At 37.0% G+C, this 3,801-nt stretch overlaps 2 long non-coding RNA genes across 2 annotated transcripts in view; both read right to left on the reverse strand.

Moving 5' to 3' along the window:
* Window positions 1-312: 312 nt before the first annotated feature.
* Window positions 313-1,032, reverse strand: LOC106953487 (uncharacterized). The gene is made up of 3 exons (XR_001426205.1): window positions 987-1,032; window positions 735-860; window positions 313-631 (listed from the first exon to the last, which is right to left on the reverse strand). It is a non-coding gene; the product is annotated as an uncharacterized LOC106953487 (long non-coding RNA).
* A 956-nt stretch (window positions 1,033-1,988) lies between these two features.
* Window positions 1,989-3,801, reverse strand: part of LOC106953479 (uncharacterized) — a 20,557-nt gene continuing 18,744 nt past the window's right edge. The window contains exons 3-4 of the long non-coding RNA XR_001426203.1: window positions 3,457-3,463; window positions 1,989-1,999 (exon numbers count right to left, since the gene is read on the reverse strand). This is a non-coding gene — a long non-coding RNA (uncharacterized LOC106953479). The remainder of the gene's footprint in view (window positions 2,000-3,456; window positions 3,464-3,801) is intronic.

Below are 3,801 nucleotides of genomic sequence, written 5' to 3' on the forward strand. Positions count from 1 at the left end.
AAAGGGTTTTTGAATTGAAAATGTTGCTGATTTGTTGATGTACAGTTTTTGATTGAAGCAGAATTAATTGGGAATAATTAATTACAGACCCTCCAATTAACTCCATTAAAAAATTTTTATCAAGTGCCACCACTAAAATAAATACTCTGAACATGTTGACGTGTAAAGTTACTTTAACTCGTTCGAGTTTGTGTCATTAATTAAAAGACTCACAAGGCTGATAAATGAAGGTAAAACGCAAGAAAAGCTCACAATGATTATAATCCGGCGACATGAATCGAACCAAAGAAGTGTCTTATGAAAGTAGGAAATTTATTTTTCAAAGCAGCATCACATCTCCGTTGAACTGAAATATTCAGTTGAAATTACAAATGTTTGCATAAAACGACATTACCTGCAAACTCAAATAAATACGAATTTGAAATAAATACATCAGGAAAACTGACGTGAATAAATAAATTTTAAAAAATGACAATAACAACTAATAAATAGTAAATATCCAAAACTCTTGAGTTGCCTTGCAGAAATCAGAGGTGTATCTTCATCTGCTGGTGTTTAGCTGCTTGATGAAGTCAATGTATATTTTGAAAGGGTTCTTCTTTCGTGTGGTCATTGTGCACTTGTTGTTTTTCTGTAGAAGAAAAAGAGAGGTTGAATTAATTTGGGTATCAGCTTTGGGGACTACATTTTAAAAAGTAGCATTGTGTCTTAAATAGTTTCCTTTTTACATTTACCTGTCCTTGTTTTTCTAGCAAGTCCAACTTTGAGTCAAGTCCAATATTAGTCTGCACTATGCCTGTCTGTGCCAGATACCCAAGAACACGTTTCAGCCCTTTGCTGAAGGCAGCCACACATTTGGCCTATAGAAGAAGCAAAATATTGGCTTTATGAGAAGACACACATCAAAATTGCTTATAGCAAAGACAACAAAGTTTCATTCTGACTAGTAAAAGCAAAACAAAATGCAGAAAAGATGTGAAACTTACATTATTATTGAACATGTACTCTCCAGGAACAGAAATGGACTTTGGTTGTGAGGAGAAAGAAATAACATAAGTGATTAATTAGCTAAACAGAGTCATACTAGTGAAGTAGTAAATTAAACATTAATCATCTTTTATACTTACTATGTTGTGCGGGACACTCTTCTTGAGTTTCCCCAGCTCATTTAAAATCTCATTGTTCAGGTTAAAGTCTGGAGTATAGCTGGTCGGGGTCGTATTTGTAGGAAAGCAGTAGCAGACCTGCAGCAGGACCACGACAAATATGCATTTCATCATTCTGCAGCGATGCCTTTCTCTGTTTCTCAGCAGTTCTTTTTTGCTGTTGTATGAAGGGTGAGCGTTGAAATGATCTGAGTCTGCCCTTACGCTATATATAGAAGAAGAAGCAAGAAGGAAGTCTGATTCTGATGTCACTTTGTTCACGAATGGAAACCAAATCACACTTTTTTTTTTTTTGAGAATGCAAGTTACATGTTATCAGTATGCCAATAATAATATAAAAAAAAATGAAGAAAGAGATTGGAAGAGAGCCGGAAACCACCGAAACAAGTGTTAAAGCCAACAGGCATGCACAAATACTTTAGCTCCATTTGTTGAAAACAATCCTAATATAATATATTAATATATGAAGATCCGTTGATGGATCGGTTGCTGTTGTGATCGGACAGGAGTTTTATTCTTTGCTAATGACTTTATTGGAAACTTTTCCTCTAAGAGTTGTTAAAAAAAAAAAAACACAACCCTCATGCAGTATAACCTCAATCTCATAGTGTACTCATTACAATCCATTCATTCATGCTGAGTGACATCAGGGAAATTTAAATGTGGTGCATCTCATGTCAGTGAGAACATTAAACACACTAATGACAGGAGAAAGACTTTGCTGAGCTGCCGTGTGAGTGACTGTAAACATAGAAAGTTTGTCAGAAAAAGGAAATTACTTTGCAAGTGTTAATGCAAAGTAATTTGCATTTTCTTCTCACATATGAACGCAGCTCAGCTACGAACCCACAGCAACCATTACCTCAAAGCTGATTTTGAAATTGTTTCCAACTTGTGATGTATCTCGATTCAACGCCGCTGACGATAATTTCGAAAAAAAAATAAAAAAATAAAAAAAATAAAAAAAAATAAAAAATGGTCACAGTTAAGCACAGGAGGTTGACGAAGAGATGACGTGGAGCGGGATCACCACTGCAGAGCGTGGGTGGAGAGAGTGTGGCCAGTGTTGGCGAAAGAAAAAAGTTTTGTAGGAAACCCCGTCAAAGAGTGTGAACAGTTACTTGCATAATTATCTTATTCATCATCGATCAGCTTCCAGATAACTATCGCACATCTGAAGAAACATTTTCAATTCTGTTCCGGCCTTGACAGTAGCCAAGCAATATGTGGAGCGAGCACTGTTCAGCTCATAGAGAATGGCACGACTGCAAACCTACCAAGACATGGTCGTCCACGGACACAGGCCAAGCAGGAAGTGCGTTAATCAGAAACGATAAATAAGAACGATGTGACACTGGGAGCCAATTGAGTGCTGCACAATTAAAAATGACCTGAACTTGTTCATTTTGTAATGTTTTGATTGAGTCTATAAATAAATGTAACTGAAATGAATTTCCTTAAATTAATCTCTGTTGTATTTGACATTTAATTATAATTATTGATAATTAAGTGTTACTGTTGTGCCGGCTGCCTGTCATGGAGTTTCCAGCGACAAATTAAACATTTTTAAACACCGTACCTCCATCTTTGATTTCTTGCCGTGTAGAAATCATGACATCGCATATTAAGGTAATCCTTGAAGTGACATGACTGAAGTTAGTATTATTACCACGGTATTTATTTATTTATTTTACCAAAATACAGTTGCTGTTGGACTTGTCTCCAAAGATGCAACGGAAGCTGCAGTGGATCAGGTTGAAATTAATTGTTTTGAACTAAACCACATGGACAGTTGTAGTAAGTTCCCATAGTATTTTGACCACAGCTTTTTACAGCTGTTTTATAAAACCTCAGGAAATTATGTAACTGCATTAAAGGGGACAGAATGACTATATCCATCAATTTTCGACACTTGGTTCCTCTAAGGAGGCTTGAGTTAACCTTCAGCAGTCACTGAGTGAGATAAACTCTGCACAGGTTGCCAGTCCATCACAAGGCAACTCAGACACACAAAGGACAACCAACTACACACACACACACACACACACACACGCACGCACACACACGCACACACACTTGGACCTACTGGTAATTTTGAAAGACCAAAAAAGCAAACTCTATGCAGAAAGGCCTTGCAAGGTAACATTGCTAACACAGATGTCAAACTCCAGTGCGCCACACTAGAATCTAATTATTAGGTCATTAGCAGGACACTGGAGAACTTATAAACATATTAAAGAAGCAATTCAACCATTTTATTCTGGTGTATTGGATCTAAAAAGTGCAGGACGGTGGCCCTCGAGGACTGGAGTTTGATATCCCTGAGCTAGATAATGACCCTTTACTCACTGCCTATGTTAATGGTTTAAATACCAAATAATTAATAAATATTAATACGCACAGTGGAAACTGTCTAAGCTCTACAGAAGCTAACATTTGCAGTGTTCTTTATTTCCTCTGTTGGTACAGCCAAAAGAGGTGCAGCAAATTCCCGCCACAAAAAATAAGCGGTGCTCATGGACTGAATGCTATGCGGACGCCTGGAAAAAGTGTGTCATCTTGCATTGTGCCCATGTATTTCAGCCTCCCAAGATGCATTTTCTTCAAAATGTTTTGGGTAAAAATATGTGAATCC

The sequence above is a fragment of the Poecilia latipinna genome, unplaced genomic scaffold, assembly GCF_001443285.1.
Source record: "Poecilia latipinna isolate Pla-1442-1.1 unplaced genomic scaffold, P_latipinna-1.0 Scaffold584, whole genome shotgun sequence".
Lineage (NCBI taxonomy): Eukaryota > Metazoa > Chordata > Actinopteri > Cyprinodontiformes > Poeciliidae > Poecilia > Poecilia latipinna.